Source organism: Carcharodon carcharias, chromosome 5, assembly GCF_017639515.1.
Source record: "Carcharodon carcharias isolate sCarCar2 chromosome 5, sCarCar2.pri, whole genome shotgun sequence".
NCBI classification, from domain to species: domain Eukaryota; kingdom Metazoa; phylum Chordata; class Chondrichthyes; order Lamniformes; family Lamnidae; genus Carcharodon; species Carcharodon carcharias.
Window position 1 is genome coordinate 39,380,568 of NC_054471.1, and position 27,163 is coordinate 39,407,730.

Here is a 27,163-nt window from a genome sequence, read left to right on the forward strand (position 1 = left end):
GTGCCAAATCTATTTTCAAATCATTGGCATGGTTATTGCGGCTAAGCTATGCTGGAACTAGGCGCTGATAATGACTGAGGAAACAGGTAGATAGGAATAAGAAAGCCTGGAACAAATTGCCTTATTCAGCAATAAAGCTTAAACACTTCCAATGATGACAAGCTGAGCCTTGTTACATGAGCTTCTAAGAAAACCCATCATTTTACACTTAGAGAAAAGTGAAAAAGTTCCCATAGCACATTCCTGTAGGTACTCTGGATGTTAAACCCATTTTCCCATATTAAAATACACACATAAGAATGAAAAACAAGTGCACTACATGCTTGTTGATGAAGTTTACCAATCGGAAATTCTATCCATTAAGTCCATTTGTCTAGAAGACATCTTTAAGGTCAGGAACAATAACAGTAAAGTTGTTTATGGTTAAAAAACAGCGTCTCTCCATGTGCAACAGGTCAACAAGAGCTGCTATTACAAAGCTCTGCATTCTGGACAAAACAAAAAGCATCTAATGCATACATGCAATAAAGCTTCAATCACTGGTTTTCCTGTCTGTATGATGGATTCTTGAGCACAGTAGTTCAAATGTGTAGTCAGCTGGGCTCTACTAAGCCCTGATTGTGACTTGTGGATGGTGGATATGTTTGGGGAATCAGGAGGTGAGTTATTTGTCACTGAATTCCCAGCCTCTTACCTGCTCTTGGAGCCACTATATTTATAAGGCTAGTCCAGCTCAGTCCTGGTTAATGGTAACCCCAGATGTTGATAGAGTGAGATTCTGTGATGGCAATGCAATTGAATGTTATGGGGATATGGTTAGATCCTGTCTTGTTGGAGATGGTCATTGTCTGGCACTTGTGTGGTGCAAATGTAACTAATGAGGTGAGCCCAAGCCTGAATATTGTTCAGATCTTGCTGCATATGGACATGGACTGCTTCAGTACCTGAGGAGTTGCAAATGGTGCTGAGCATTGTGCAATCATCAGTGAACATCCCCACTTCTGATCTTATGATGGAGGGAAGATCATTGATGAAGCAGCTGAGGATGCTTGGGCCTAGGACACTACCTTGAGGGACTCCTGCAGCAATGTATTGGGGCTGAGATGATTGGCCTCCAACAATCACAATAGTCTTCTTTTGCGCTAGGCATGACTCCAGCCATTGGAGAGTTTTCCCCCTGATTCCCATTGACTTCAATTTTTCCAGGGCACTTTGGTGTTACACTCAATCAGCTGCAGTCAAGGGCAGTCATTCATCACCTCCCCTATTAAGTTCAGCTGTTTGGTCCCTGTTTGGGCCAAGGCTGTAATGAAGTCAAGAATGAGTGGCGGAATCCAAACTGAGCATCAATGAGCACATTATTGCTGTTTAACTGCTGCTTGATAGCATTGTCGACAACACCTGCATGACTTTGCTGATGATTGAGGGTAGACTGATGGGGCAGTAATTTGTCAGATTGGATTTTTCTGTACAGAATATGCTTGGGCAAATTTCCACTTTGTTGCTAGGTGCCCATGTTCTATCTATAGAGTACCTGCCATCATTTAAAAATATTGGGGGGTGAAATAGTCACAGGATAAATGGATTAGATATTGTATCTAAGTACATTATATTCTCTGTTGTACATGTTTAGATCATATGGTCTAACCAGGGCTTTGTCATGAGTTATTACTTCTACTTTTTTAATGCTTACTCCACTGTTTATGTACCTACGGGGAATCCCACATTCAATGGGAACCCTTATGTTCCTCCAGATATGAGCAGGAAAACGGAAATCGTACTTCTATATCCAGTTCTGCTTTACTACAATTTCTTGCCTAATTTCAAGTTGGCAGTAGAAATTTCAACCTGAATATCTCAACAGATTCTGTGCAACAATTATAGTTATTCACATGGCAGACCTCAGGCATGGGCTATGCTTGAGGTTGAAGACAAAGAGAAAAAATGAAAGTCATTATAGTCCCAGGGGTCCACAGGCTGCTCTCTCATCAGAGAGAGAGAGAGACGGCTGGTAATGAGTTTAACATGAGGGTCACCACACCTCGGACAAGGGGCAAGGTTGAGAAGGCAGGGCCTTCATGGATGACCTCAGCCATTTACGGGAATTGAACCCATGCTGTTGGTGTCATTCTATATCACAAACCAGCCATCCAGCCAACTGAGATAACCAACCCCCTACAACGGGAGAGAAGGAGTAAAAAGAACAGGAGCAAAAAAGGCAGGACAAAATGAGAAGCAGAAGCAAGATGAGGAAATGTAAGGCAAAAGGCAGACTGAAAGGGAACTGCTGAGGGAAAGGAAGAAAAACTGTCCTTTTAAGCCTGCTTGACACTCTCTATAGCGTTATGATCCCAGCTGATGTTATGACTGAACAAGTCAGATCCCAGGGTGGAACCTGGCTTGATAGATCCTAACTTTGATTCTTTTGTTTAGAGATGTGGAGGGCAGCTACTAAACATAGTCATAGAGTCTGCTGATGTACTTTTAACAAAAGAATAAACATTTATTAAACAAGAAAAAGATGAACTATATTACACTTCTTGTTCACCCAGAACCATACTTTACAGTATGGCTATGTGGAAAATTGCCTTGGTATGTCCTATACACAAAAAGCAGGACAAACTCAACCCGGCCAATTACCGCCCCATCAGTCTACTCTCCATCATCGGTAAAGCAATGGAAGGGGTCATCAACAGTGCTATCAAGCGGCACTTACTTAGCAATAACCTGCTCACTGATGCCCAGTTTGGGTTCCGCCAGGGCCACTCAGCTTCTCACCTCATTAGAGCCTTGGTTCAAACATGGACAAAAGAGCTGAACTCTCAAGGCGACGTGAAAGTGACTGCCCATGACAGCAAGACAGCATTTGACAGAGTGTGGCATCAAAGAGCCGTAGCAAAACTGGAGTCAATGGGAATCATGGGGAAAATTCTCCACTGGTTGGAGTCATACCTAGCACAAAGGAAGACTGTTGTGGTTGTTGAAGGTCGGCATTTCAACTCCAGAACATCACTGCAGGATCTTCAGCTGCTTCATCAAAGCTTGATGATTGCACAATGTTCAGCACCATTCACGACTCCTCAGACACTGAAGCAATCATGTCCAAATCCAGCAAAACCTGGACAATATCCACGCTTGGGCTGACAAATGGCAAGTAACATTTGTGCCACACAAGTGTCAGGCAATGATAATCTCCAACAACACTACCATCTAGAAGGACAAGGGCAGCAGATAGGTGGGAACACCATCACCTGGAAGTTCCCCTCCAAGTCATTCACCATCCTGACTTGGAAATATATCGCCATTCCCTCACTGTCGCTGGGTCAAAATCCTGGAACTCCCTTCCTAAAAGCACTGTGAGTGTACCTACACCACATGGACCGCAGCGGCTCAAGAAGGCTCATCACCACCTTCTCAAGGGCAACTGGGGATGGGCAATAGATGCTGCCTCAGCCAGCAAAGCCCACATCCCATTAATTAATTTTAACATTGTTTAAAAAGATACATATACAGATTTGTAAGAATAACACAAGTTACAAAAAACCTTTGTACCTTATACTCTAAAGTTCACAGTAAATATACAGTCCATGTAAACCAATAGGCGACCTGTGGTCAGACACATCACACTCAAGTGACAGATGCCACCCAAAGCAGATGCTATGGATCTCAACGCTTGAAGAAATTGCTTTGGAATCTTCTCCCAACAGCGCTTTCACATGGTCATCTCTCACAAAGACTCAACTCCAGGGTTTTAACCTCTCCTTCTGTTGTTCCTTTCCCCTAGATTGCCACATGCATTCAAGTTTCACCCTCCATGTGCTCCTTCTCTGATACTCAACCTGGCCAACAGGAGACCACTTCTTCACAGGCCTGTAGTAAGGAGTCGAACATACAAATATGCAAATTAGGAGCAGAGTAGGCCACTTGGCCCCTCGAGCCTGCTCCGCCATTCGATAAGGTCATAGCTGATCTGAATGTAACCTCAACCCCACATTCCTGCCTAACCCTGCTAACCTCTCACCCCCTTATTAATGAAGAATCCATCTAGCTCTGCCTTAAAAATATTCAAAGACTCTGCTTCCACTGCCTTTTGAGGTAGAGAGTGCCAAAGACACACAACCCTCTAAAAGAAAAAGATTCTCTTGATCTCTGTCTTAAATGAGCAACCCCTTATTTTTAAACAGTGATCCCTAGTTCTAGATTCTCCCACAAAAGGAAACATCGTCTCCACATCCACCCTGTCAAGACCCCTCAGGATCTTAAAGATTTCAATTAAGTCGCCTCTTACTCTTCTAAATTCCAGTGAATACAAGCCTAACCTGTCCAGCCTTTCCTCATAGGATAATCCGCCCATTCCTGGTATTAGTCGAGTAAAACTCTGAACTGCTTCTAATGCATTTACATCTTTCTTTAAATAAGGAAACCAGTACTGTACCCAATACTCCAGATGTGGTCTCACCAACGCCCTGTACAACTGAAGCATAACCTCCCTTCTTTTGTAATCAATTCACCTCCTAATTACCTGCTATACCTGCATACTAACCTTTGTGATTCATGCACTCGGGCACCCGGATCCCTCTGAATCTCAGAGTTCTGCGATCTCTCACCATTTAGAAAATAATCTTTTTAATCTTCCTGCCAAAATGAATGATTTTACATGTGCCCACATTATACTCTATTTGCCAGATCTTTGCCCACTCACTTAACCTATGTCACTTTGTAGTCTCCTTACGCCATTTTCCCAATTTACTTCCCTACCTATCTTTGTATGGTCAGCAAATTTAGCAACAATTCCTTCATCCAAGTCATTTATGTAATTTGTTAAAATTTGAGGCCCCAGCACTGATCCCTGTGGCACAACACTCGTCACCAGCCTTTTGCTGTCTTCTCGGATCCTCTGGCTTTTCGCAAGCTCACCTTGCCTTGATTTTGCTCCCCACAGCTTTCTTTCTTTAATGCAGAGCCTTTTCCTCTGCTCCTTAATTTAACTTCACTGAACAGGATCTTGTTCTAGATTCCAGTCCTTGTCCTTTGACTTAACTTAAAGGTCTTCTTGGGATCTTTCTCCTTTTCCTTTAGGACCTGGTCCCTGCAGTTTCCTCTCCCTGTAGACTGCTGACAACTGGGTATCTCCCTTGTCTGCACCTCGAAGGAAACAATACCTTCAGCAAGGTGTTTATAGGCCAAGCATTGCACATTTCATATATTGGCAACATCAATTCAACATGAGTGACTGTTATGTGCCAAGTGACAGTGTTATAGCTAATGCTGTCACTAGGCCTCTGAGCAGCCCCCATCTCTTCATTCCAATGGCCTGTACTGGTGCCACTCTGCCGAGCTCCAGAGTTTCCTTCCATGATCATTGTTAGGGTGGCCATGGCTGAAGCTTCACCACCTGGTTCTCTGCCTTTCCTGACAGTTGTGGGCTCTCTTCTCCTGCAATGATAAAAGACCATGGGTTAGGAATATAGGGAGTTAACTGATTGCTGAGTTTGGAAGGTAGACATTTTAGGAGGGTGATTTTAAGTAATGGGAGCAAGAGAACAGTAGCTTCTGGGTGAGTGTTGTCTTTTGAGATGGAGATTTAAGGAGGAAATTTATCCTTTTGTGTGATGTGGGCATCACTGGCAAGGCCAGCATATGTTGCCCATCTCTAACTGCCCTTGAACTGAGTGGCTTGCTAGGCTGTTACAGAGGGAGGTTGGATGTGGGTCTGGAGTCACATGTAGGCCAGACCAGGTAAGGATGGCAGATTTCTTCCCCTGAAGGACATCAGTGAACCCAATGGGATTATACGACAATCGACAATGATTTCATGGTCACTATTACCAAGACTAGCTTTTAATTCCAGATTTAATTAATTGAATTTAAATTCCACTGGCTGCCATATTTGTTTTTGAACCCATGCTCCCAGAGCATTACCCTGGACCTCTGGATTAATATTTCAGTAATATTACTACCACACCACCGTTACCCCATGGAGGCTGGAGAGAAAGGAATCTATGAGGCAGCAAGGGGTGTCAGGCAATGGAGTGCGGTGAAAAAGATTGCAAGGGAAGTAAGGGAGTGATGGCTGCGAGCCAAGAGTCATTGAACTTCTTCCAGCACTGGATCCACACTTTTGCCGCTCATCGACACCACAGCTTGAAGCCACATCTGTTTGGTGAGGCTCAACCATCCTCAGGGAAGTGGATTTATCTCCATGACCTCACTGCTTCACTCATCGCTTCTCGGTGTATGTCCATGAACCATGGCAGACTTCCCATGTATGGTGTCTATTTTGCAGCTGTTTCCTCTCACACAGTGAAGAAAGAATACCGTCCCTAGTCGTTGACACAGTAACATGCTAGTCCACAAATTACCAAATTTTTTAAATTCACTTTTAAATTTACCATGGCAACATTTGAGCTTACGACCTCTAGGTTTTAAGTTCAGTACCATAGCCACTACACTACCATACATGAGAGAGGCATTTGTTAGTTTTTATATTGCAGTTTGTATTTTAGTCATTTGACAGAAGAAAGTTGAATTAGTAGCGATGGCTCAAGACAAGACAATGCTTATTACAATTTGACAAGCCCAAAGAGCTAAGAGGACTTGCTCCTTGAATTGACAACAAATGTGGAAGAGACAAGTTTTACTTTTTCAACTTATTGAGTGTTTTCTTAAAACTGTTATGAATAGTGAGGAAAATAGTTCAGTCATTTCTTCACATCAACAAGCATAATCAGGCAGAAGTAAAGTGTCTCATTAATTTGAAGAGAAGTTGGTTCTTGTGAACTGGAGGGGCAAGGTCAGAGAAACACTTGCCTGGATTTTCGCTCCCGAGTCGGAAATTTTCTCAGCTTGCCGCGCCCACCTTTGGAGAAACTCACCCAAATGGTGGGATCTTCAATCTGGGGAGATTGGGATGGAGTTGGCCATCTCATGACGCAGGAGGCAGCCACAGGTACAGCTGAGTTCCCAGGTGGGCTGGTTAAAAGACCCGCCTCGGTTCTGTGGGACATGGTCCCATTGTTTTGTTAAATATTAGGCCCTCTAGCTCTCCCCCCTCACAACCCCCAATTCCCATGCCCCATCGATGCTAATACATGCCAATCCATGACCCCCACTCATTCCCAATGACCCCTCATACCTTCCATGCCAACTTAATGCCCCCCACCACATGGCCCTTTATAGCCCTCATGCTGACCCACCGATTATGCTTTGCTCTTACACCCTTAATACCAACTCAACCAGAATCCGCCACAGGGCAGACCTCAGGAGCCATGTTGAGATGAAATAAAATAAAGCTCTAATTATCTATTGTAGCCTTCACTATATTAAAAACACTCCTATTCATGAAAGACCATTCAAAACATTTAAATCCCCTGAAGTACTTAATCTCTTCCAAAACAAACAGACTTATTACCCTTTATCAAAGATAATCCTTTAATAATCTATTTAAGTCATCAATCCAACAGCGAACTTAGGGTCCCCTACTTAGGTAATGATGCTTGTGGAAAGCTGCCAAGCATTGATAATGACATAATGATAGTCCTTGGGGTATGGCAACAAGCGGCAATTGTAATTGCTAGACCAGATTTTTTCAACTCTCATGAGAGGCAGCCTATTTTTAAAAAAGTTTAAAGGGTTGAGAATTTAACTAGCTTCACAGTTTGAGTTTTTTGTTACCTCTCACTGACACAGGCAGGCTTTTTTAATTTTAAAAGGGCTGAGATTTACATAACTTAACAGCTTAATAGTTCTACCGGCCTCATCCTTCTTCAAGAGCATTTACAACTACCCTAGAAATTTGTAACTCCCACATTGTAGGTAAGGCCCTTACTAAGCTAAAATGGGGTCTGTTTAAACTCAGCACTGAGTTCAAATGGCCTTGATGAGTTCAGGTTTCCCTCATGTGTGAGTCATGCCTCACCCCCTTTCCCCTACCAGTGAAAACGGGAACTGTCAGAAATCGGAAACGCGGGTGGGACCTGGATCCAGAAGGACCTGAATATCATCTTTCATCGGCTCTTGTTGGTTTGTCGTGTGTTCTGAGGTATGAAAGAACTCATGTATCCAATCAACCCAAGGAAAGCTCTCAACTCTTTCTTGTCTCTTGGAACTTCCATCTCAGTGATAGCTGGGCCTTTTTCAGGGACTTAGCTTGACTCCCAACAGGTGTGTACATCATTCCGAAAAACAGGGACCATGTCACCTTCACAGTGCATTTGGCTGTGTTTTCCTTTTTACCCAGCTTTCCTGGATTTTTCCATGGTTTCATGTGGCGGGCGGTCATGATCTTTTTCATCCAAACCATAGATATCATCAGCTATGCTGACAGCTTCTTTACATTCCTGGTGTGTCTCAACTATTTTCTGCTGGAACACATCCTGGCTCACTTTAAGGCCAAAAGTTAGACACAAGAATTTGTACCGACCATCAGAGACATGGAACATACAGTTAACATATTTTTTTTCCTAGCAATATTATTGTCATTGTATTCCCCGTAATGCTGTTAGTATGATGTTGCTTAGTTTCAGAGCACTTGTCCTCGGGTAACCATTTTCTGACAAATTTTCAGGAAAGATCTTCTGGTATGGTTTGTATGGGATGATGTTACTCTGTGCTCCGGTATCAAGCTTCAGCTTCAGATTTATGGTCGTGGGCTTATTTCTCACGCTCTTCCTAGTTGTGTGAATTTCTTTTCTGTGGGAACTGTCACATCCAGCCACTCCATGCAATTGTATGGTTCCCTATGCGTATTGTGTCCTCAAACTCACCGCCATCTTCTAGGGTACGGATGCTTTGGTTCTTTTTGCTTCTCGTCCGCTCTATATAATCTATATTATCTACCTGATAACTCGTTGTTCATCTCCTTTCTGCACATCTTTCCCCAGTGATATGGCTTTCTGCCAGCTCTGCAGTTTGATCCATATGCGGGATATTTCCTTCTGTCTGTCAACTTGTGGGCATGCACAGCTATGGCGCATCTTTCTCTCTGTCTGGTTTGCATTCTTTCTTTGATGTTTCACTGCATCAGCCCTATTGCCTTTCTTTTAATTTAACTGAAAGCTAGCCACTTGGGTAGTCAGCGTCTTCATCTGACTGTTTCTTCATATATTCTGACAGTATCTAAAGCCTGTGACATTGTGAGCCTGTCCTTTGCAACCATTTGCACCCAAAATGAGCAGGTCTAGCTGTCTTTCACCCTGTGTCTTTAAGTTTATATTTTCTGTTTGCATTTTTCAAACTGGTTATGAAATTGTCAAAAGGCTTCCCTGATTCCTACTTCAGGCCTTGAAATTCATATTGGTAGATCCAATAATTTGACTTTGGCTGAAGACGTGTGCTGAATTTTTTTTTAATTGTCTGGATTTTTGTTGTTTTCTTCACTCAGCTTCCAGCTATTAAATAATTTTAACCTTCTTCTCTTCTGCTCACAAAAAGATGTAGCTGACTCTTTCCTCTTCACTAGTGCCTTTTAGAAAGCTGTTGAATGTCAGCCTGCACTTTTTAAAAACTTCTCAAATGCCCCAATGACATCATCAGCCTCCCAATTTATCATGGGCTGGAGCTGTGAATTTATTACTGTGGTAGCCATTTAGTTTTTTGCACAATTTACTCAGTTTTTCTCTCCCTCTGTCATTAATTTGAGTTGATTTTTCAGTCTAACAGCATTAAAATTGTTTAAAGTGTTTGGGTATTTTATTCACAGACATCCGCTGCCACCATGTTATGTCTTCCGTTCCCCATAAGCTTGAAATAAACACACTTTAGACTGAAAAATGCTAGATGCTTGAGTTTTTTTCTTGCAGCTTGCCAAGTGGCTGGTGGACTGATAGACTGATATGTTTGGTTGCTTGGTACATGACACCCAGTGCAGTAGTAAAATGTGGCAACCCAGAATACATATCCAGATGATAATTGGGTCCTAGCTCTTTACAAATAATATAACAATATAACACAGACAAAATTGATTTGGAGAAAGGTAGTATTTGGAAAAATGGATGGTTTAAGATGTCCCACAAGATAACCTGACAAGAACCTTTGCATTATTATTTGTAGACCTGGTCTGAGAATCTAAAACTTTTCACAACCTCCCTGGAAATGCTCTTGTGTTTTTATTGTCGAATGTCTATAGGATCAATCTGCCTTCAGTAATTCTGCAAAACCAGCTGCAGCAGGATGACTAGATCAGTGGTAGTAACTGTCTCAAAAATCCTCTTACAAACTCACTAACTCCTCCAACTTACCTCCTGCTCGCTGCTCCCCTCCTCCAGATCATCGCTTCTTCCGGCTCACCACTTCCCCTCCTTACCCTCCCGTTTGCCACCTCTCCCTCTCACCACCTCCCTCCTCCTTGCTGCTTCCCTCTCCCAAATCCTTGCTGTGAGTGAGGGCTCAGGAGAGAGGCGGCAAGAATGAGGAAGCAGGCGAGGGAGCAACAGGGAATGAAAATGGGAAGGTTAGGGAGGGGCGCGGCGAGTGGGAGGGTCGGGGAGGGAAGCGGCGAGCAGGAGGGAAATGGTGAGCAGGAGGGTCAGGGAGGGAAGCGGCAAATGGGAACATCGAGGAGGGAAACGGTGAGCAGGAGGGTCAGGGAGGGAAGCGGCGAGTGGGAGCATCGAGGAGGGAAACGGTGAGCAGGAGGGTCAGGGAGGGAAGCGGTGAGTGGGAAGGTGAGGGAAGGAAGCGGGAGGGTTGGGGGGGGGGAAGCGGGAGGGCCGGGGAGGGAAGCGACGAGCGGGAGGGTCAGGGAGTGGGCTGCAGGGAAAGACAAGGTCTGACATAGCTTTGGGCTCTCGAAACCGATAGGAGTGAATTTTGGCTGTTAATGCGGGCTGATTAATCATGTCATGCTTAGCTCTCATCTACCAGTCTTTTGCTCACAGGCTAGAGTGACAGTAAACCTCACTTAACCATCAGAATATGCAGGGCTGTAATAATAAGTGTGTGGCACTCGATGGAATGTCGCACGGCCGCAGAGGTACTCAGCATATAGGGAGCACTGATTACAAATATGCGCAAATGATCGGGCCTTTTCTCACACAGGAAGAACGTCATTGCCGAGAGAGTCATCCCAATCTAAGCTCAATCATTATTCACTGGTTGGATTCAGAGTGGCACTGGTGGAGCTGTATGAGTAAGTTGCTTGCCCAGTTTGTGTGCTGCATAAGAAATAAGAGCAGTGGTAGGGTCACATGGCCACTCAAGTCTGCTCCCACTTTCAATAAGATTGTGACTGACTTAATCCATTGATAAAAGTCGAAATTAGCTGCGGCAGAAACATTTGAGGATCTAAGCACAGTAAACAACCAATGAAATATTAGGAGACACAAGCTAAATAAACAACAGTTTCGTTCTTATAAGGAAGTTGCAACATATAGGGTGGAATTGTCCTAGATTTGCACTAAGTGTGGTAGTGGGCGGGTAAACACAATGGCAGCTTTTCATGCCAAACCCACTACATTAGTTATGCATTCCTGGGAAACACACCCTTTCCATGGAGGGCAGTCTCTCATTCGCCTGCCACACCAACACCTCGCCGTTTCAGCACGCCAGATGCCATATTTAAAGTCTAGCCACGCACACACCTCTCAGTGCTTCCAGCCCACGACTGCTGCAAAGAAAACAAGGTCCTGAGAGGCAAAAAGACTGCAGCCCCCAGGTTCAATGACACATCCCTCAGCGCCTTTTGGACGCAGTGGAATCTCACTGTGATGTCCTCCAGCCTCGCTCTGGCTGCAGGATAGACAGCTGTGTGACAAATCCAGATTGGGAGGCGATGGCAGCAATGGTCAGCTTCAAAAGAGGACAGCCACCCAGTGCTGCAAGAGGATGAAGGATCTCCTCCGTTCCACCAAGGTAATTCACTCTTCTCATCACTCTCAATTCTCACACTCACAAACCCATCACACATCCAGAGGGCCCTCACTCACTGCCAGTTCAAGGGACATCACCATTCACTCTCTCCCACACACCTTCATTGTCCTCATCCCGTCCATGGGACCACTCACCACCCACATAGGCCAGGCATACTTATCATCTGGCCTGGTAGGTGTGCTGCTTACACTCTTTCCATCTCTATTCATGCAGGACAAGCTGGCATGCAACGACAGGGAGAGGTTGCAGACCGGTGGAGGAGTGCCTGAAATCAAGGTCCTCACGGACTTTGGAAACGAAACCATCCAGCTGGTCGGCGAGGATCTAAACCGTTCCTGTGCTGACGGTGAGGTCGGCAGTGCTCTACCAAGTGAGGATCCAGCAGTGCAACATCCACCAGACAACCATGCCATGAATGATATGTCCTGTTTTACAGGCCACTGCCATTCACTAATGATCTCCCCTTGCTTCCGCAGGGACATCTGGGAAACAGCCAATGGAGCCCATGAGCCAGGGCTTCAATCAAGCCCCGAAGAAACCTCTGAGGAGGAATCTGAAGGCACCCTCCCTGAAGACCCGTCACAGTCCTCACCCACACCCTCCACCAGCGCAGAGACACACACCTCAGTGGGACCTAGCTTTAGAGTAGCCTCGGCATCACAATCTGGTGAGCACATCTCACTGTCTGATCCACAGCAGTCAGAGGCTGGAACTTCCCAGATGTTCAGCGCTTGGAGCACTGCTGAGTCAGATGACAAGCCTCTGGACTCGGCCATGTCACAGTTTCTGGAGCTGCAAAGGCAAAATTGTTTTCAAGGGTCAGAGGATCGTGAGTCTTTGGAACCCTCTTCATCAAAAGGTGGTGGAAACAGAATCTTTGAATATTTTTAAGTCAATGATAGATAGATGCTTGACAAGTAAGGAGGTAAAAGGTTATCCAGGGTAGGTGGGAATGTGGAGTTGAGGTTACAATCACATCAGCCATGATCCTATTGAATGGCAGAGCAGGGTCAAGGGGCAGAGGCGCCTACTCCTGCTCCTAATTTGTTTGCTCCAATGTATGTATGTAAGCTGAGGAACATCAGGAAGGGATGGCTGCTGCGCTCCTCAGATTGCAAGGCATGATGGAGGAGTCCGTCCACCTACAGGCTGAGGTGATAGTGCCGGCATGCCAATGCACCGAGGTCAAAGCTGGTAGGATGGCAGCCGCCATGGAGACCTTGGGCGAGGATGTCGCACCTGCACTGCTGCGCGGGCTCAACTCTGTCACTGACGCCATAGTTGGCCTCCAACAGTGTGTCTGCGAGAGGGGTGTGTGACAACTCGATCTCACTCCAGCTACCCCTTCTCCTCAAGGAGTCAGCCTGGGACCCTCGGACACCCCTAAGGACGAGGATCAGCAGGTATCTCCCCAGGGGCCATCCATCCAGCTGACCCCGGGAGTGTCCGGCCCATCCAAATCCCCTCTTCCTGTGACCTCAGCAGTTCCACAGGCCAAGGAGGGTGCCACTGCCACACAGCAACATCCCAAAAACAGGCTGGGGCTGTCCTGAGGACGCCTGCCAAGGTCATGACAGACAGGGCTTAGCAGTTAGCAGGCTGCCTCCACCTCCACTGTGGATGGCTAGGGAGCACCAAGATGTAATGGCAGGTTTAGGAAGGTTGAGAAAATGTGGTTGCACAGCCTGGGCATGGGTGTTAATCACTTGTACATATTGTTTACTTTGTTAATAAACTCCCAACAATGTCTCTCTGCCTATGGCTCCTTGTTCTGATGAGCCGTATTCGTGCCAGTCAGATGCGAATCCTTTCTGCACAAGATAAAGGCAGGTGCCTCATTCCAGGGCCTCTTCCCTGTGCCTTGTGCAGCCTTCGGACCAAAGTGCCTCACGCTCCCTGGACATATTATTGATGCCGGCACCTCATCGGTGCTTGCCATCGCTGCCAGAATGTTGTGGGCAGGCATCACAGAGTTCCGTCATTCTCTCTGTGTGCCCTTAGCAACTTTAAGGTGGGGCTGGCCCCCATCTCTTCAGCATCTGTGTCCAGTGACACTGTGCTCCTGAAGGGGTCAGTGGCTGAAGGCGGACAGAGGATCAGATGCTTTTAATGTTTCATGGCTGCGTCTCTATGATATGACCACAAGCGAGCTGCCCTCAGCCAGACAGACCATAAGACCATAAAATGTAGGAGCAGAAGTAGGCCATTTGGACCATTGAGTCTGCTCCGCCTTTCAATGAGATCATAGCCAATCTGATAATCCTTGTCCTGCCTTGTCCCCATAACCCTTGTCCCCTGCCACTTTCCTGCCTTGTCCCGATAACCCTTGATTCCCTTATTGAGTCTGACATTCTCAGAGGCTATATGAAGATCTATGGAGTATCCTCACTGCATGTCATCATCATTCTCCTGCAGTCGAGTGATTATTAGGGCCTCCACTGCATCTTCATGACAGGAGCATTGTCACAGAGGATATTTGTGTTGCCATAAGCCAGACTGGAGTCAAACATTCATAAATGCAATGAGGATCTATGACACTGCATGTCGTCATTATCCTCCACAAATCTAGCAGCTATGAGGGTTTCCCTCATCTGGCCAGTGCAAGGGCCTCATCCATATCATCGTTGCCTTCAAGGACCTCCTCACCCTCATGCCCATCAGTGTTGTCATTGGAGGAGACCTCCAGCTCCTCCATCTCCTCCTCAGGCATCTCCTTTCCCTGTTGCAATGCCAGGTTATAAAGGGCACACAAATGACAACGATGTGTGACACCCTCTGTGGACTGTATTGCAGGGCTCCACCAGACTGGTCCAGGCACTGGAACCTCATTTTCAGCATCCCGATGGTCTGCTCCACCAAGCTGCAAGTTGCAGCATGAGGCCACTTGCAGGAGTGTCATCAGCCACAGTCTCTGCGGGTAGTCCTTGCCCCCGAGAAGCCATCCCTGCAGCCTCTGTGGATCCTGGAAGACATCAGGGATCTGCGACGACTGAGAATGTAGGCATCGTGCATACACCCTTAAAACTGTGTGCAGACCTGCAGGATGCGTTTGTGGTGGTCACACACCAGCTGCATATTCAGCAAATGGAATCCCTTACATAGTTGATCACGTATTGCGACTGAGATCTGAGCGCCACCCGAGTGCAGTCGATGGCACCCAGCACCTGTGGGAAACCCGAGATCTGGGCAAATCCAATCGCTTTTGCATCCTGGTTGTCCTGGTCCCGGGCGAAATGTACAAAGTTGTGTGCCCTCCCGAAGGTGGTATCCGTGACCTCATGGAGGCATTTATGGGTGGAGGCTTGTGATATCCCACAGAAGTCACCTGTGGAGCCCTGAAAGGAGCCACTGGCATAGAAATTGAGCACCACTGTCACTTTCACAGCCATTGAAGGTGGCACCAAATCCTGCAGTAGCTGGCAGATGTGACCGATCAGTTCCCTAGACATACACAGTCTTCGGTGACACTGGTTCTTGGTCATCTGCAGGAATGAAAGGTGACATCTATAGACGCTGAATCTAGCTAGGTGCCGACAAGCGACGGCTCACTGTGGCTCTTTGGCGGCATGTGCAGGAGCCCCAGCCGTACCTTCTTCCAGAGGGTGCTGCTCCTCCCTCTGCGTAGCCAGGCACTCTCTTCTCCATCGTCTTCACTCTCTTTCAGCCATGAGGCATACAGTGAGGTTACCAGACTCCATGATCCTGATGTACTCCTCCCGCAGGATGAAAGAGAGAGACGCATGGGTGTAAGATGAACTTCTCTTGGTTAAGCCTGAAGGCCCCTTAATGCCTCCCAGAGAATGCTGGCTGTCAGTTGGATAGCCAGAGTTTAGTGCGCTGCATGGCTGCCTGAAACCCCACTTTCCTCTGCCCGACTCCACCTGACCAATTGGCGGCAGCTTTGCCCACTGGACTGCATACTCTCAGCTCAGGCACAGGCATTCTCCTAACCCGTGCTGCAAGGCTGCCCTTTTAGCTTCCAAACCAGGATGCTGACATTGCAAGGGGATGTGAGCACCTCCACCAGTGACTGCTACTTGGCCAGCGTTAGTAAGGAGATTGTACCACGTTCCCAGTAGCCCAACTGTTCTGCAGTCCACTAAAACGCTCATTAGTTTGCAGTCTGTGCTTGAAGGCTGAAAAGCACTGGAGCACTGGGTGGCACTTTGATGCCTCTGCATTGCTTGAGTGGGCAGAGAAGCTACAGGCCCGACTCCATTCATATCAATGTGGCTGCGCCTGAACTGTCTCAGCTGCAGAGGAATGGTCACTTTATACAAGGTGTCCCTAATGCATGGCCGCCTCCCCCGCTCACCCCACACCCCACACCCCACACATGCTTGTGCCCTTCCCCCCTGCCCCCACAAGTCACCTCAACCGCAGGGCAGCCCTTGCCCCCTGCCCCAAGTCACTTCAACCGCAGGGCAGCCCTTGCCCCCCCTTCCCCCCCCCAAGTGGCATCAACCGCAGGGCAGCCCTTGCCCCCCCCTTCCCCCCCTTCCCTCCCCAAGTGGCATCAACCACAGGGCAGCCTTTGCCCCCCCCTTCCCCCCCCAAGTGGCATCAACCGCAGGGCAGCCCTTGCATCTCCCCCAACATGCCTCAAATTTGAAGTCTAACAGGCGACCAGGGTGAGTGCTCTGCAATGTTATTGTGCACTCACCTCCAAGTTCCCCTCAAAGTGCAGCCCACCAAGTGCACACCTTTTATATGTTAATGTGAAACACGTCGATGTGCAAGTACACCGATGTGGCACAGACAATCCAGCGGTGGGGCGGGGGGGTGGGGGGGCGGAATGTTTCTAGCGGGCTGGGCTTGTAATGATATGCAGATGTGTCGCAATGAGACTTCCAATGTCCGAAGGTGGGAACGCAACCCACCATCGGCAGGCTGAGCGGATGATCGCAAACTGGTTTCATGATGCCGTCAAACTGATTTTTGGCTTTCTTGCCATATTGTTCGCCTTCGCCACTGATCACACCTGTCGCCAGCGGGCACGGAAATTCCCTGCCGTTATTTTCAAATCATAGCCTTTAGATTAGGTGTTCCCATTTTAACCATTTCAGTTGCAATCTTGTACTGCTCTATGGGTCATCTTTTATTTGCTTCCTCCCAAGGCTGAAAACTCCAATGGGGTGATTTTGGCCAAATACTTTATACGTAAAGAGGTCGCCAAGGTTAGCTCATAATGCAAAATTGGTTTGGCAAGTGTTTAGTGCAAGACACCATCTTAGTAAAATTGTTGAAGCCAGCACTAGGAACAGTTTCCCAGAGGACTTTTTAAGGATTGATTGAAAATTCAGTTGCCTGCTCGTACTGATTACAGAGGCTGCACACTATTTTGACGGATAACACTTTGTTTAACAACTTCTCTTAACAGCAGCCAGCTGATCAGAACTAAGGAAGTCATTACAGGAAATTTTGAGAGCTACTTAAAGGCATGTCACCTTTTATTGCTGTTATGGATTTGGGGAGGACTTTTAAAACACATTGGGAGACTTTATCAAGACTTCACCAACACTCATCATTTATTCTGGAAGTTCCCTGAGAGCTTCATCGAAAAAGAGTGTCAAGTCACTGCTCTACCTTACTGGAAGTCTTAAAAGAGTCATCAGGAGAAAGGGAGTTCTTGGTCACTGGCATCTTGCCCTACCGTCCTTGAGCTGCAGGAGAAATGGGATGAGGGGATGATGCCAGAAAAAACAGCATCGGCTACTGCAGGAGAGAGGGACACGAGGATGAGGTGGACTGCTTGCCTCCCTGTGGAGTGACACCATGCTGCTCTGCACCTCCTTCACCAGGCCCTCCAGTGCCATATCCTGCAAACTGGTACATCTTCTCACTTGGTTCCTGAGCCATCCTGCAATGTGCTGCTGTGTGTCAGGCAGCCCACTCAACACCATCAATGGAAGTGTATGTGAGGAATGCACTTATGCTGTTCCACGAAAATGGTTGCAATCAGCACTTGCATCCTAAACTTACATATGTTTGATTTGGTTCCCTGAGGCAAAGATCAAATTATAATAATCACCAGTTGGACCAAACTGTGTATTAAAACCAGACTTTCAAACAGGTGTGTCTTGTCAGCGCAACACCCATTTACGGCCTGTTTTCACCCTTTCACTAAAAAATAACCCTCCAAATTTCCCTAACTTTCTTCATTAGTTCTCTCATTTTAGTGATCAATCTTCTGGCTATTCTCTTGAACCCATTATTCACCTCTCAGAACTGAATGCAGTGCTCTAGGTATGGTTAGATTTGAGCACCATTAACATGACCTCCTCCAAATTATATTTGCCAATTTCTTGTTCAACATTCTAATTGCTTATGATTCCTGCTCAATGATGATTACCAATGCATGTATCCACGTATCTATTTCAAAGTCATTCCTGTAGTTCCTCAGTCACAGATTTATTCTTCCTGTATGCAGTACTTTATACTTGATGGTATTAATTGCAACTTTCACTATTCTGTCCACTTCATCTAACTTGCTAGTAGTTCCAGGGATTTTCCTGACCCATCTAATTTAGTATCCTCAGCTACTTTTATCAGTTCACAGTGGGATCCTGCACCCAAATGGAAATCTGAACCAGCTGGGATCCCGAGATCGATCTGATCCTTGGAGCACTGTACAAAGCACTATCCAGCACAACACCTCCCCCTACTCCCACCGCCACCAATACATTCTCAACAACAGTCTGTCAAGCACCAACAAGGAATGTGAGATTTTAAAGTGCCAGTTTGATAAAGTTCTTTTTTCCTCTGACAACTTTTCTTCCCATATCTATCTCCTGGAAATGTTGACTTCTTATTGACATACACTTCTTAATGACACCATCTTATTCACCAATGAGTGGAAGCAGGCTATTTTATAGAACCATAAATTGATTACAGCACAGAAGGAGGGCAGTTTCCCATCATGTCCATGCTAGTTCCCTGCAAGATCAGCACACCTAGTATGGTCCCGTGCCTATTCCCTGTAGCCCTGCCCATTCGACCAACCTGTTGGTGACTGCTTGAAGTTTATCACTACTCTCCTCACAGTTCACAATGTTTCCAAGTTTTGTGTCATCTGAAAACTTTGAAATTGGGCTGTGTATGGCTAAGTCTAGATCATTAATATATATCAAGAAAAGCAGCGGCCTTGACATTGACACCTGGTAGACACCATTATATACCTTCCTCCAGTCTGAAAAACAACCACCCACCACTGCTCACTTTCCTGTCACTCAACCCTCTCTGTTAACTCATCAAAAAATGTTAGTTAAACATGATTTTTCCTCAACAAATCCATGCAATCCTTAATTAACCCTCATTTGTCCATTGTCAATTTTGTCCCAAATTATTGTTTGTAAAAGCTTCCCAACTGAGATTAAACTGACTGGCCTGTTGTTGCCAGGCTTATCCCTGCACCCTTTTTGAACAACATTTGCAATTCTCCAGCCCTCTTTATGACCGAGGTCATTGCAGCTGAACCTGTGTTGACATGACATGACCTGACAGACCCATATCCACACTCCGTAGATCGAGATGAAAGGAAGATGACCAGTGTCCATGAAACTACCCCAGCAAGGATTGAGATAACCAGGGGAGTAAAAATCTTGCTGGAGCACAAAATTAAATGTTGTAAATAAAAGCAATGAGTCCCAAAGATGAATCATATTGGACTCGAAACGTTAACTCTGTTTCTCTCTCTGCAGATGCTGCCAGACCTGCTGAGTTTTTCCAGAATTTTCTGTTTTTATTTTGTACTAGAGGTTGTAAATCTAAGATTTGATAAATAAATAGACAAGGAATTCAGGAGAAATTTCTTCACACAGGAACTGTTAAGAATGTGGAACTTACTACCGGAAGGAATAGTTGAGGCAGAGGTGCACTTCAGGAGAAGCCAGATAAGCATGCAAGATAGAAAGGAATGGAAAGCTATGTTAATTGAGTTAGGTGAAGAGGATTTGGAGGAGGTTCATATGGAGCATAAACGTGGGCACAGACCAGTTTATTTTTCATTTATTCGTTCGTGTGATGTGGCCATTGCCGACTAGGCCGGTATTTATTGCCCATCCCTAACTGCCCTTGAGAAGGTGATGATGAGCAGCCTCCCTGAATCGCTGCAGTCCATGTTGTGTAGGTATGCCCACAGTGCTGTTAGAAAGAGAGTTCCAAAATTTTGACCCTGCAACAGTGAAGGAACGGCAATATATTTCCAAGTCAGGATGGTGAGTGACTTGGAGGGGAATTTCCGGTTGGTGGTGTTCACATGCAAGTGTTGCCCTTGTCCTTCTAAGTGGTAGAAGTTGCAGGTTTGGAAAGTGCTGTTGACAGACTTGGTGAGTTGCTGCAGTACATCTTATAGATGACTCATCTTGTAGACACTGCTGCCACTGTGCGTTGGTGGTGGAAGGAATGAATGTTTAAAGTAGTGCATGAGCTACTGATCAAGCAGACTGCCTTGTCCTGGATGTTAAGACCATAAGACATAGGAACAGAAATTAGGCCATTTGGCCCATCAAGTCTGCTCCGCCATTCAATCATGGCTGATAAGTTTCTCAACCCCATTCTCCCCGTAACCTTTGATCCCCTTACTAATCAAGAACCTATCTATCTTGGTCTTAAATACACTCAATGACCTGGCCTCCACAGCCTTCTGTGCCAATGAATTCCATAGATTCACCACTCTCTGGCTAAAGAAGTTTCTCCTCATTTCTGTTCTAAAAGGTCTTCCCTTTACTCTGAGGCTGTGCCCTCGGGTCCTAGTCTCTCCTACTAATGGAAACATCTTCCCCACATCCACTTTATCCAGGCCTTTCAGTATTCTGTAAGTTTCAATCAGATCCCCCCTCATCCTTCTAAACTCCATCGAGTATAGACCCAGAGTCCTCAAACGTTCCTCATATGTTAAGCCTTTCATTCCAGGGATCGTTCTCGTGAACCTCCTCTGGACCCTCTCCAGGGCCAGAACATCCTTCCTGAGATATGGGGCTCAAAATTGCTCACAATATTCTAAATGTGGTCTGACCAGAGCCTTATAAAGCTTCAGCAGCACATCCCTGCTTTTATATTCTAGTCCTCTCGACATAAATAACAACATTGCATTTGCCTTCCTAACTGCCGACTCAACCTGCAAGTTAACCTTAAGAGAATTCTGGACTAGGAGTCCCAAGTCCCTTTGCACTCCAGATTTCTGAATTCTCTCCCCATTTAGAAAATAGTCTATGCCTCTATTCTTCCTAACAAAGTGCATGACCTCACACTTCCTCACGTTGTATTCCATCTGCCACTTCTTTGCCCATTCTCCTAACCTGTCTAAATCCTTCTACAGCCTCCCTGCCTCCTCAATACTACCTGTCCCTCCACCTATCTTTGTATCATCTGCAAACTTAGCCAGGATGCCCTCAGTTCCTTCATCTAGATCATTAATGTATAAAGTGAAAAGTTGTGGTCCCAACACTGACCCCTGCAGAACTCCACTAGTCACCGGCCGCTATCCTGAAAAGGACCCCCTTATCCCCTCTCTCTGCCTCTTGCCAGACAGCCAATATTCTATCCATGCTAGTACCTTGCCTCTAACACCATGGGCTCTTATCTTACTGAGCAGCCTCCTGTGCAGCACCTTGTCAAAGGCCTTCTGGGAGTCCAAGTAGATAACATCTTTTGGCTCTCCTTTGTCTAACCTACTCGTTACCTCCTCAAAGAATTCTAACAGGTTTATCAGACATGACCTCCCCTTGATGAAACCATGCTGACTTTGCCCTATTTTACCATGCACTTCCAAGTATTCTGAAATATCATCCTTAATAATGGACTCTAGAATCTTACCAACGATCGAGGTCAGGCTAATCGGCCTGTAATTTCCCATCTTTTGCCTCACTCCCTTCTTAAACAGTGAGGTTACATTAGCGATTTTCCAGTCCTCTGGGACCCTCCCTGACTCCAGTGATTCCTGAAAGATCATCACTAATGCTTCCACTATCTTTTCAGCTATCTCCTTCAGAACTCTGGGGTGTAATCCATCGGGTCCAGATGATTTATCCACTTGCAGACCTTTCAGTTTTCCTAGCACCTTCTCCTTGGTAATGGCCACCATACTCACCTCTGCCCCCCCCGACTCTCTTGAACTTTGGGGATGTCACTCATGTCTTCCACCGTGAAGACTGACGCAAAGTTCCTATTCAGTTCCTCCGCCATTTCTTTGTTCCCCACTACTACTTCTCCAGCATCATTTTCCAGTGGCCCAATGTCCACTTTTGCCTCTCTCTTACCCTTTATATATCTAAAAAAACATTTGCAACCTTCTTTTATATTACTGGCTAGTTTACCCTCATATTTAATCTTCTCCCTCCTTATTTCTTTTTTAGTTGTCCTCTGTTGGTCTTTGTAGCTTCCCAATCCCCTGGTTTCCCACTGCTCTTCGCCGCATTGTATGCTTTCTCTTTAGCTTTTATGCTGTCCCTGACTTCCTTTGTCAGCCATGGTTGCCTCGTCCTCCCTTTAGTATGCTTCTTCTTCCTAGGGATGAATTTTTGCTGTGTCTCCCAAATTATCCCAGAAACTCTTGCCATTGCTGTTCCACTGTCTTTCCTGCTAGGCTCATCTCCCTGTCAATTCTGGCCAGCTCCTCCCTCATGCCTGTAGTTGCCTTTATTCAACTGTAATACCGTTGCATCTGATTCCAGCTTTTTCCTCTCAAATTGCAGGGTAAATTCTATCATATTATGGTCATTTCCTCCTAAGGGTTCCTTCAACTTAAGCTCCCTTATCAAATCTGCCTCATTACACATCACTAAATCTAGAATTGCCTGTTCCCTAGTGGGCTCCACCACAAGCTGCTCCAAAAAGCCATCTCGTAGACATTCCACAAATTCCTTTTCTTGGGATCCACTACCAACCTGATTTTCCCAGTCTATCAACATATTGAAATCCCCATGATCAATGTAACCTTGAATTTCTTACATGCCTTTTCTATCTCCTGGTGTATCTTGTGCCCCACATCCTGACTACTGTTCGGAGGCCTGAACATAACTCCCATTATGGTTTTTTTACCTTTGCGGTTCCTCAACTCTACCCACACAGATTCTACATCATCTGACCCTACGTCATTTCTTGCTATCGATTTAATTTCATTTCTTACTAACAAAGCAACCCCATACCCTCTGCCAACTTGCCTATCTTTTCGATAGGATGTGTATCCTTGGATATTTAGCTCCCAGTACTGATCCCCATGCAGCCATGTCTCCGTGATGCCCACCACATCATACCTGCCAAATTCAATCTGCACCACAAGCTCATTTATCTTATTTCGTATACTGTGTGCAATCAGATACAACACCTTCAGTCCTGTATTTCCCGTCCCCCTTCTCATTGTTGTCCCTTTATCCGATGTGCTTGAAGTTAGATTCCTTGCCCTTTCCAAACACTCTGTCCTATTTTGTGTTCTGGAGACTTTAATACCCTCTCCTGGGCTCTCCTTTCTTATCAGTTTTTTCATAATTTTCCATGTAGTTGAATCCACTACCCCCCCCCCCCACTTCCCCCACCACCCCGCCAACACACTAACCTGCTGCTTTGTTTCCCATTAGTCACACTTCTTGGAGTTTTACCCTTCCCTCCCCTCCCCACTTTCTAGTTTAAAGTCCTGTTGACCACCCTATTTACCCTTTTCGCTAGAACATTGGTCCCAGATCGGTTCAGGTAGAGACCATCCCAGTGGTACAGATCCTTCCTGTTCCAATACTGATGCCAGTGCCCCACGAAATGGAACCCCTCTTTCCTGCACCACTCCTTTAGCCACATGTTTACTTCCCTTTTTAATCGCATCCCTATGCTAATTTGCATGTGGCTCGGGTAGTAATCCAATGATTATAACCCTTGAGGACCTGTTCTTTAATTTAGTTCCTAGTTCCTGATAATCCCCAAAGAGGTCCTCTTTCCTAGTCTTACCTATGTTATTTGTCCCGACGTGGACCACAACAACTGGATCCTCCTCCTCCCTCTCCAAAATCCTTTCAAGCCGGTCAGAGATGTCTCTCACCCTGGCACCGAGCAGGCAACATACCACGTGGGACTGTCAATCCTGCTTACAAAGGATGCTATCAATTCCCCTAATTATAGAATCCCCTACAACTACCACTTATCTGTTTGGTCTCCCCTCTTGAATGGCCTTCTGTGCCACGGTGTCGTGGTCAGCTGGCTCATCCCCCCTACAGCCCTGTTCCTCATCCACACAGGGAGCAAGTACCTCGTACCTGTTCTACAAGGTCAAGAGCTGAGGCTCCTCTGTTCCTGAACACAGGATCCCTCTACCTGCCTCACTTGCAGTCACACCCTGCTGACCCTGACCACTGACTGAACTTGAGATGCTTAATCTACTGGGTGTGACCGCCTCTTGAAACAAAGCATCCAGGTAACTCTCCCCCTCCCGGATGTGCAACAGCGTCCGGAGCTCGGACTCCAGCTCATCAATGCTGAGCCGGAGTTCCTCCAGCAACCAACACTTGCTGCAGATGTGGTTACTGCGGCTCGCATTGGGAACTGCCAGCTCCCACATCTTACAGCTACAGCACATCACCTGCCCAGCCATCTCGACTTAAATAATTAATTTATTAATTAGTTTTGCAGTGTTTTTTTTTCAAATTTGGTGCAGATTTCCTATGAACCAATCAGGTCACAGCTTTCCTGTGATGTCACTTTTTTCAGTTTTGGCTTCAGTTACTCTGTGCCCCGAGGTCACTATTCCGGTGCTTCTCCCTCCGAGTCTGCTCCCTGGAGACAAGGCCATGAATCTCCGAGGTAAGGTAGACTTATACTCACCGCTCCGGTGCCCCTCCCTCCAAGTCTGCTCCCAGGATTTACTCACCAATCAGCTGCTTTTTCTTTAAAATCCACTTTCAGAAAGTGTCCCCCGTAGGTCTGGTGCACTCCTGAAGGCACTGCCTCTTCCTCTCTCTTTTTAAGTTTGAGGAGGAGGGAGGGATGGAAACACTACAGCAATGTAATATTTGGGGCTATTCCGTTCTTTGACAATGGGTCCTCCTCAATTCCCTCCTGAGTCGCAGTGTCTGCGGTGACTTCTCCCAGAATGCTTCAGTCACTTCTCACCAGCGTCCTCTGTTGGATCATTTGTTGAGCTTCTTGGGTATTGCTGGAGCTGCGCTCATCCAGGCAAGTGGAGAGCAGTCAATCATAGCCCTGACTTTTGGCTTGTAGATGGTGAACAGGTTTTGAGGAGCCGGGAGGCGAGTTACTGAATGAGCTACTCAGTGAGTTGAGCTGAATGGGCTATTTCTGTGTAATTGCAAGTGATATTGATATGAAGCAAAACGAATCTACGATGTAGAACCTAGGATACCAAATGTTCAAGAAGTAACTTTCTAGAGTTGTTTGGCACTGTGAACCCAAGATTCAAATTGATACCCAAATTAATCTGAATCAGCAAATTTCAAATATTCAACTGAATAGTGGATAGATACAATTGTGGTGTAATGTTCAAATTGTGATGCCCTGTGAAAAATTGCGCTTTTAAATTTTATCATCAAAGAATATTACTTACCAGAATCTGCTTTTCAAGTATTGGATCTAGTTAGGATATTCTTGCACTGTTTCTATACAATGCAGAGAATAAATCTGAATTGGGACTCAAGCTGACCTCTACAAGACATTACTGGGAGTTTGGATCTGTGGCTACAGGAGATACCATTACTAATGGAAGTTGGTTAACAAGAGCTACAGTTCAAGATTTTTATCTTTGTGACATAAAATGTTAAATTTTCTTATCAGATAACATTTAAAATTACAATTCCATCTCATTTTATTATGCGAATCTCATGGTCACGATCATGTTATAGAGTTCAAGAAGTAACAGCCATGTCAAACACTTTACAGTCCTACAGTCCTCAAGGTGAACATGTGTCCTTTAAAAACCTATTTGTGTGATCATTATTTAAACAATAAGGAGGTGCCCATTTAAAATGGAGATGAGGTGAAATTTTTTCTATCAGAGGACCGTGAGTCCTTGGAACTCTCTTCCTGAAAAGGTGGTGGAAGCAGAGTCTTTGAATATTTTTAAGGCAGAGGTGGATAGATTCCTGGTGAACAAGGAGGGGTGATAGGTTATCAGGGGTAGGTGGGATGCATATTTGAGGTTACCATCAGATTAGCCATGATCCTATTGAATGGCGGAGCAGGCTCGAGGGGCCAAATGGTCAACTCCTTCCCCTTATTCGTATATTCCTATGTATGTTCTTATGGGGCGAGGTGAAGGAAGGTGACCAGTTCTATAAAACTACCCTAACTAGGGGAAGAGGGGTTAGCTTACTGCCCCTTTCAGCTCTTAGATGGAATCTGTTCTCATGTTCCCCTTTCATGTCTTTCAACTTTGGAATTTTTGTTCAGATTAGAAAACTGCTCTTTCACCTTTGGGGTCAGGGCTCAGGTTAGCATGTGGCAATCAATCCTCAGGAACTTCTTTTAGGAAATTGAGATGGACTGTCCCAAATAAATTACTAGATTCCATTAGCTAGTAGAACAAAACTGCTGTTGATTGACAATCTCATCCAATCTCATCCACAAGTTTGACTAGCTTGGAAAGTGGATTGCATGTTTTGTTTTTTATGACATGTTTTGTGTTTTGTTTCCTCGCCAGTTGTTTTGTCTTCCCTCCCTTGCCGTCTTCCCCTCCCAGTCACCATTGTTCTCTTTCCCCTTTCTTCTTTAACCTTCAGCTTTTCCTTTTGTAATTAGTGCTCTTGCAACATTCCCAAGCTGGAGAGCTTTGGATTCAGTTCCAAAGGCATATGAGTCACAGGTGAAGAAGAAATGGTCACTATGCCACATTATGAGTTGAGTTTTATAGCAGAATTCTAGTACTCTAAAAATATAAATTAGTTTGTTTTTTTTTAATACAAAATTGGTTTATTTGATTTTTATCCAGAATATTAACGTCTATAACTGGGCAGGATTTTATTAACATCAACAGGAACAGACACCCATTTTTACACTGGAGAATTGCTGTCTAAACATAACAGTAACGTCTCATTCTGATGCAGTTTTATCCTATACAGTTGCCTTGAATTTGGTATTATGTGTATTGAATTATTTCAGAAGTATAAAGATGGAAGTGGCTTGAAGCTAACAGATCTGCTAAAGAGGAAGGATACTGGAGAACGAACAACTATACTGCCTCAATGCTCAACTGCATAATGTATCAGCTCCTGTAGTTAAGAAAAATCATTATTAGCTGCACTCTGAAGATAACTTGGTGAGCACCTGCATTTATTCAATAATGATTGACTCCTTCATG

The 27,163-nt window shown here is 45.5% G+C and overlaps 1 long non-coding RNA gene across 15 annotated transcripts in view; it reads left to right on the forward strand.

Annotated features, from left to right (window-relative positions):
* LOC121277946 overlaps positions 1-27,163 on the forward strand; it is a 620,247-nt gene that overhangs the window by 274,552 nt on the left and 318,532 nt on the right. For all 15 annotated transcript variants that reach the window (XR_005943011.1, XR_005943014.1, XR_005943018.1 and 12 more), the window contains one exon: positions 26,965-27,121. This is a non-coding gene — a long non-coding RNA (uncharacterized LOC121277946). The remainder of the gene's footprint in view (positions 1-26,964; positions 27,122-27,163) is intronic.